Source organism: Amphiura filiformis, chromosome 10, assembly GCF_039555335.1.
Source record: "Amphiura filiformis chromosome 10, Afil_fr2py, whole genome shotgun sequence".
Classification (NCBI taxonomy): domain Eukaryota; kingdom Metazoa; phylum Echinodermata; class Ophiuroidea; order Amphilepidida; family Amphiuridae; genus Amphiura; species Amphiura filiformis.
In genome coordinates, this window is record NC_092637.1 from 38,251,296 (window position 1) to 38,260,255 (window position 8,960).

General features: G+C 36.1%; 1 protein-coding gene and 1 long non-coding RNA gene across 2 annotated transcripts in view; one reads left to right on the forward strand and one right to left on the reverse strand.

The window, feature by feature from the left end:
* The window catches only part of LOC140161840 (GLIPR1-like protein 1), a 157,314-nt gene that overhangs the window by 109,954 nt on the left and 38,400 nt on the right, over positions 1-8,960 (forward strand). The gene's annotated exons all lie outside the window — the stretch shown is intronic.
* On the reverse strand, positions 1,438-8,657 carry LOC140162199 (uncharacterized). Its single transcript, XR_011860219.1, has 5 exons — positions 8,629-8,657; positions 7,037-7,129; positions 5,815-5,928; positions 2,298-2,334; positions 1,438-1,701 (listed from the first exon to the last, which is right to left on the reverse strand). It is a non-coding gene; the product is annotated as an uncharacterized lncRNA (long non-coding RNA).

Genomic DNA, 8,960 nt, shown 5'->3' on the forward strand with positions numbered 1-8,960 from the left:
GTTGAAAAGTTAAGCTATACATGAATAAATTTTATACTGGAGCTTGATCATGCTGAAGAACATTTACATATAATTATTAATCAGCAAGTCAAGAATATTCTTCTTTTACAAGATATAAAGGCCTATAACCAGAAAAAATTGGGGTTTTGTCGGTCTATATGCAGTTTCAGTAATCTGTCTGATCACATTTTTTTTAGGTATTTTGACCATCATGGTATCATCACGGGATGAAGTAAAAGAAGACAATGGATCTGAAAAAAAACTCCGATTATCATGATTATAACCAAAGTGGTCTCAACAATTCAAATTAAGAATAGTTAGCACTACCTAGGATGTATCGTCAAAAAGATAAATTCGCCAAATAGGTCAAGATCAATATGGTTCAATGTTTATTTTTGTCAAATTTTGTTCAATCCACAAAAAAAGGATTTCTCTGGTAATAACGATTGAGAAAAAGTATAGTTTGGCCTATCTGCGGCGTAGGATTCAACATTGATCGGGGAGTGGTGTTTTGTTTACATTACCCTATCAACAGTGTCTTAACAATATTATTTTGTAGTTTATTTTTATTGTATCCTGTTGGAAGGGAAACAAGAGGGTAAGTAGGTACCCGCCAATCATCACTGGTTACGCCACTGATGATTACCAATCATATTGTTGAATCAATCTCAGCGACAAATGATTCATGTCGACATCATAATATTAACAAATGAAAATCACACACAGTGCCGATAAGAATAACAACATATACTAGGTTTTTATCTTGCTGATTTTATTAATATGTACCATCACCTTTGAAGATCGCGATCATCAAAATAAAACAAAGCATTACGTTACAAATCCTCACACAATTAGACTTATGTTATCAACGTTTTTGGCTGAAAGAGGAGTATTAATTCATTCAACCATCATACACTGAGCATCACGCCTCTTGCTAAATGTCAACATACGACGCATCAAGTAAAGGCCCATTTAAACTGAACACAGTCATAAATATAACTGGTTATCAACTTGGGTCAGTCACTATACTATTCTTTGTAATGTAAGCTAATTGTAACATAATGTTTTACAAGCGGACAATTTTAGACTATTTTAATCAAAATTGGAGCATTGGTCCATATATGTCATTAAGCTATGTGCATATAAATAACTCGAGAACTGGACTTCGGAGACGAATTCTTCCTAATTCGCCATTTTGGTTTATCCAAATTAACATATGTACCTTTTACAGGATTTTCTTGGGACTTTAAGTATGGTGTTATGGAAATCTCTTAGAAATACATTGTGAGAAATGTTGCAATTAGTTACTAAGTGAAATCTTGCTTTACTTGGACTAGTGTGTCAAACTACTTGTCAGCATTTTTGGGTCTCTTTCAATAGTGTAATGTAACTAAGCACCCCCCCTTCCCTCCGAACATGTTGAATCATATAATGTTGCTCCTATGTGGTGGGGAAGGAGAGGCTAAGGAAGGGTTTAGCGTCAAAAAGCGGATTATAGTAAAACTGATCAGCACAGGGACTAATAATGATTTCCTCTGGGAACTAAATATGTCAAAAAAGAATGTATTATAATGAGTGATATTAGGGACTTGTAACGTAAGGTGATTTACTATAATTCCATTGTATTTAATATTTAAACTTTAAGCGTGGTATCTGGAAGTCATCTTCGTCTTGGTAGATCGTAGACGGGTCAGATCTCATCTGTATAAAATAGGGAAACATACGATACGTTATTCTAAAAGCTTTAGATGAACAACATTCACGTGATACGTGCATATTTTAGGAACATTATGTTTTTTGCAGTGAGGAATCAAAATATATAATGATATCATAACGATGGAGCGATTTATTATTCCGCGAAGAAGAAGAACTCATAAAAGAGGGTCAATATGGAAGGAAAAAATGCCAGGCATGTTTAAAGGCGACACTGTACTCTTTATTTTGATCTAGGATTTTCCCATTACTACAAAAATGTCAATGGCACTATGATTATCTTTGTGACTGCGATTGTATGCAACTATACATAATTACAGATTTTTGTCTTTTTCCCAACAAATTGCCATAAGTTCTGCCCTAAACGTATCGTTTGCATCTTTTGATCCATGTCCCCATTTGTCTCATCTGTCGTTATTGATTTATAGGTTAATAAATGCGTATCACTTGTTGGGAGTGAAATTGTACAAAATAATGCACGCGTACTGAGATGTAGATGCGTCTAATGCACGGCTAGTAATTTACCAACGTTTGCTCTGATTGGTTCTCACTATCTTGGAGTGTATGATATCACGTAAACTTACCATTCATTACACGGCGGTTCGTTTCCAGTTGCGGCCTCTGCAATGAAACAAAATGGTGACAAAATATCATAAACAAACATGACTAGACTATTCATACTGCGATATCTAGCGACATGCATCCGTTTTCACGACACAGGCATGTTTGTCCCAACAAAGTTTAACATCTTCATTGGTGTCAAGTAAACGACAATTTATCTTTCAAACAGGGGCGTAGCATGCATTGCGCATGCAATGTCGCGGATAAAGACGAAAAATATTTCCGGTTGCATCATTTTGAATCAGTTTTATCAGTGAAATATACATGTATACATACAGACAGCAAAGAATGTTCTTCCCTGTATATCCAAAAAATAAAAAATCTGCAGTGAATAAAAATAGATGAGTGCTCCGGATTCGCACGTTTGGGACTGAAACAATGAATAGAAAATGACCTAACAAAACAGAAATTCCAATCGACATGGATCAGATGGAATCTTTGCCAGGACTAACGGACAAAAGTGGAGACGGCCCGTGTTTCAAAACGCATGCCAACCACACGATCACGGACCGGTAGCTACACGTATTATCGCTGCCCGGGTATGGCAGGCCATTGGGGTCATTAACGTGCAGGTAGCTACGCGCAGCTTATTAAAGCTACGTGCAGCCATTTGACCAATCAAAATCGTCAATTTAATCACGTGGATGTGTCGTTAGCTACGCGTGGTATAGTGCTAGCTATCCTCTTTCACGATTATTATCTTGTAATTATTTTACGGAATTAGATAACGAGCGGGTAAGGAGGTCAAATCACAGCATGTGCCAAGAGAACATATGTTGCTAATGGCTGGCTAAAATGATACACAAAGCATATTTATTATCATGAGTGTTCCCAAGTTTACACCGTGTTTAATGGCATACTTTATACCCGGGCTGTATACAGCAGTGCAGGGGATCTGAAGGTCAAACAACAACCACCATTAATGCAAAGCACTGATTAAAGACATTGCAGGGAAAGCAAAGGTCACATGCCACTGTAGCCCGTAGCTTAATGTGTAAATAATTATAGACAGAGTAAATAGAGAATCCTCATTCTGTTCAGATATTGCTTAGCACCTATACCCTTTTATTGCTTATATTCTTTAGAAATTTTCACTTACAAAAAAAATTGTGACAGAGGAAAGATAGCACTGTAAGTGTTTACAAGTTCATGTGGTACACTGTATAAAGCAGTACAGGGGATCTGAAGGTCAAACAACAACTACTACTGATGTAAAGCGCTGTGTTAAAAAATATTGCAGGAAAGCAAGGTCACATGCCTCTGTAGCTGGTGTAAATATGGACAGATAATATGAGATATAGAACAATCATCATGCTGATCAAATATTACTTAGCACCTATACCATTTCATTCTGATATACTACAGATATTTTCACTTACAAAAATTAACAAAGTAATATTTGTGACAGAGGATAAATTGCACTATGCCACGCGCAGGTAAAACCCAATGTGATTAAATTTACGATTTTGATTGGTCAAACGGCTGCACGTAGCTTTAAATAAGCTGCGCGTAGCTACCTGCACGTTATGACCCCAATGGCTTGCCGTACCCGGGCAGCAATTCCGTGAGCATATAACACTTTATTAAGGGTGATTGCGTCATCGTCGACCCTGGGATTCATGCATGCGCAGCATTTTTCATCGTGGTATTTTGTGGTATTTTTTGGGTGTTAGGGTTAACATCCCAGCAAACACAAAAACGTTTTAAAAACGTTTTGAATAAGTTATATATTGGCTTTTGGTTTAAGTAAAAACGTTTTGATAACGTTAAAATGTCGGGTTATATAAAGGTCATGAAAACGTTTTAAAACGTTTTGTATGAAAACACACTGCAACAATATTTTTAAAATGTTTTCGAAATTTTATTCTAAAGTATTTTTTGCCAAATATTTTGTCAACACTTGAATAACATTATGTTAAAATATTTGCACCCAGCAAACACAGAAATGTTCTTAAAATGTTTTTTTTTTTCCAAAACGTTTTAGTAACATTTAAATGTCGGGTTATATAAAGGTCATGAAAACGTATTTAAAACGTTATTGCAAATATTTTGGGCAAACATTTTTCGCAAAATATTTTTTTTTTATATTTCAACCCCCAAATAACATTCTGTTTAGAATGTTGTGTATCAAGTTGTCAAAAATGTTTGTGGAACGTTATTAAACGTTTTTATACCATTTATATAACCCGACATTTAAACGTTTTTTGTAAAACATTTTGTTTTTGCTGGGCAGTGATTATCAAAAAATGTTTTTTAATATTATGAAAACGTTTTATACCCTTAATATAACCTTTATATAACCCGACATTTAAATGTTTTCTGACAACCTTTTATAACCTTTTGCGAATGATGTCGAAAACGTTTTGTGTTTGCTGGGATAGGCTTTAATCTGAAAAAATACATCTTATCTAACCCTAACACTGAACCCTGCTTTTTGACATCGGAAGTTAAAGAAGATACGAAAAAGGAGAGAAGATGAAGAAAGAAGTCACTTGGCATCCCCGGGATTCGAACCTTTGACCCCCACATGCCAACCACACGATCACGGACCGGTAGCTACACGGGTTATCGCTGCCCGGGCAGCAATTCCGTGAGCATATACCACTTAGGGTGATTGCGTCATCGCAAACCCTTTTTCATCGTGGTATTTTGTGGTATTTTGGGTGTTAGGGTTAACAAGGAATTTGCACTGTAAATAACATGCTTAACAGGGATTACTCAACAAATGAAACAATCAAATCTCCGATGTTAATAATATCCGCACAAATAGCTAATTATAGCCAATCAAGGTATACACTGTAAATTCATCATACCTGTAACACTTTTTAAACACGTTTAAGGCGTGTTGCCAAATTGTTATTATTTATTATCTACATGTACCTTTCAGAAAAAAACATCGCATGTCCAAAATAAAATCCACACCGTTTTGGTTTACAGGTTATCACACTTTGAATTTGTATGTAAACGCATCCTATACTTTGATCAGCTCGTAATCGGCGCATCGCGGATTAATATCAAAATATATTATTTTGAGAATTGCATTGTGACATCTCGCCAGAAGCAACACAATTATTAATTCAAGATCTATACTATGTCTATTTTCTTTGACACAAAAAATATAGACCAGCCAAGTCAACTAATAGCACTCTTAATAACGTGGGTCTACTTTTCGGCGTAATGGTAAAAGCCTAACATTTCCTGCCTATTACGAGATGATCAAACTATAAACACTTAGCGACGGTGTTGATTTTATTTTGGACTTGATATGTAGGAAAATAGGTTTCAAAATATGAAACAAAATTTCCGAAAAGGTACATGAAGATACTAATAACAATTTGGCTTACCTAACGTGTTTTAAACAGTGTACAGCTAGAGTTTTACAGTGTACTATATGGTACTGAGATGACAGGCTTGTCAAATTATTTTAAACCTGCATTTAAAGCCATTTGTAATACATATTTAAATAATACATTTTCTTACCGCAAATTCCACACATAGCTGGACATTTCTTCCTTACATCGTAATCATACGGACATTCTTCTTGCCATATGTCATAGTCTGAACAATACTCATGGTCTTCATTTATGCATTGCACTGCAAAAAAAGTGGCTCTTATCAATAACAAACATTTGAAACTATGATCGTGGCGACATTCGTTATGAAATGCTCCAGTTTGAGTTTACTATTAAGCTCCCAGCATACACAAAACGGTTTTAAAACGTTTTAAACAGGTTATATTTTAGTTTGTTGGTTTGGTAAAAACGTTTAAATAACATTAAACTGTCGGGTTATATAAAGGTCATGAAAACGTTTTTAAACGTTATGTATAAAAACACACTACAAAACTATTTTAAAAAATATGTTTTTAAAATGTTATTGTAAAATATTTTTTGCAAACATTTTTTGCCAAATATTTTGTCGACACTTAATTAACATTATACTAGAATACTTGCAGGAGGTTATCAAAATGTTTTTAAATGTTATGAAAACGTTTTATACCCTTTATATACCCTTTATATAACCCAACATTTAAACCTTTTCTAACCTTTGGAGAATGATGTCGAAAACGTTTTGTGTTTGCTGGGCCTATCCCGTTTTATCTTTCGTCATATGAATATCGTAAGAATTATTGCAGTGGGGCCTAAATCGTATATCTGTGGCAAAATTGAGGTACCGTCAACACATACTTCTGGATCACTAAAATATAGTGCTCTGACCGGATCTGGAACATAATGTCCCTGCAGTATAAACTATTTTGCATACACCATGAGACTTTCATATGCGAAATGTTTTTAATACCATAGAATGTATCTTCTAGAAAAAAAAGTATTGTTAAATTGGCGTAGCGGTTCTGCCTTTGTCCGGCAAGGCCCGCAGAGCTGCCATAGTAATTGCTCTCAGGCAACTCAACCCAAACCTCCACACGTGGTGTCGGATGGGTAATGCTAACTTGGGCAATGGGGAATACCACTTCTCTGGAACCGTTTTTTTTTTAAATTTTGACCAACTTCACCAAAAAAATTTCTCAAAGGTTTTAAAAATTAATAACAAAAATTCGCCCAATACTTATCTTGTTACGCTGAACCAAAAAGCAGTGGGTCAAAAAAGCCTTTTGGGGGGATTTTGACGGTAAATGTTGACCCAAATTTGACCTCACAGATGAAGTTCTATAAGCATAATTAAGCATAATAAGCCTACTTACCCTCACACAATTTCCCAAGCCATCCTGTCTGACAACAACATTTGCATTCATTCTCATTCCGCGTGCCACAATGCTGACACTTAATGGAACAATCTGAAGAGAAGCAGTAAGAACAGCAACGAAACGTGTGTTTGACTATTAAGCTATTTTAACCCAAAATATTTGAATTCACCAAATCAAGTTCTAACAGGTAGGAGTTTGACTCACTAAAAAGTTTTAAATCCCGTAACTAAAACACATACGACGGGTACTCATGACATAGATTTAGAGTTCGTCGCAGCGTCGTCGCTAGACCATTTTCTCAAGGGGGCAGTTGTGTCATAAAATCGTGTCAATGAAGATGCATAGGCCTTTTACAACTTTTGGTTAATTTAGTCCCGGTATTTTGATCCAGCTCACGAGGTTTATGCTTTTTCCAGACATCAGAGGAACTGTTCTAGCACTCATATTAATGATTTACATATAGAAAGGATGGAATTATAACTCTCATTTTAGAGATTTTTGTTCAAATTTGAGATGGAAAAAAGGAAACTCCAAGGTGACGTCTCGCAAATCTACTCACAGAATGGCTTTAAAGAGATAAATACTCGCGGCAGCAATTTGGCATTTTAATACTCACCGTGAGGATGACATGTGCACTCAAGCAGCCAATGTTTGGCAGAGACGATTATTTTGTTCCTATCTTAGTAAGACATTTGCTCGTGAAGCGCGCGAAATATTTTATATTGCAGAAAATTTTAACACAAAATGAAGGTGAATTTTGCTATGAAAGAAGTAAGTGCGCACGAAGCGTGCAAACTTTTGCAATTCTACCATATTTTGATCCAAAAAATGGTGTTTTGAGGCTAAAAAAGAAACATACACAGGGCAATTTTGGAGGCCCTAGGCCCAGACCCATCTGACCAATGGTAAATCCTGCCCTGTCCCCATGGCTAATCTAAATTGGTGCTGATAAAGGGCTCGGTACGGAAGGGTGATGGAATGCGAACATATTTTGTCGATCTCACAAAATCATTCGTTCTTTGTCCATATCACTTCAACGTGCCTGGCCAACATCTTTGTAAGCCCACAATATACCGGCCCAGTAGAGCCTATATTGCGAACTTATTCTAGTTTTATCCCTTACTCATGTGATGTGAGAGACACATCTCATACTGTAACCCCTCTTCTACCTCTCCCCCACTCCCTCCCCCTCTCCCTCCCTCCCACGCTTTCGTCAGGATTAGCTTTGACTTCTTCAGAAAAATTAGGAATTCTAATAGGCTGCGCCTCTTGCCTACATAGTATCATTGTGGGCTGTCCCTTGACAAATGATATTAGCGGATCGCCTTTTATTTACTTACGAAAAGGCTGCTCTCAAAAGAGCCATGGTAGTTCAAAATGTTATACTTGTCCGACGTCGAATCCGTTAAATAGTATAAAAAAATCCTAATTACAGCTCCGAACAGAGCTAATCATTTGAATGGAAAATCGGAGCGAAATAGCGACCATGAGAAAACGTCGGCCTATTAAAGCGAGTACATTATCAATACATTTTTCTCGAATATAAAAGGAGTTAATTTATTTAAAATACTAATTTAGTACATTCTTACCGCATGTGATGCCGTCTTTTTACAATTTCCTGAAATGTTCACAAAGTATAAAAAAATAAAGAAAAAACATTGGTGCTATCAATGTTAGGAAAAAAGTTTTCCCTCGGTTGGCTCTATTGAAGAATTACGATTGTAATGTAATACAATTAACTAAAAGACCCTACGAAATTAAAAGGGCACAATATCTGATATTCTATTACCTCCACGACCCATTATTCAAAATCGCGCACTGTGATTGGTTGAAACGCGTCACGTGAGAGCCCATTATTCTGCAATAATGGGTCGAGCGCCGTAACACATTCTACGCACAGCATCACGCTTGGTTATGCGTG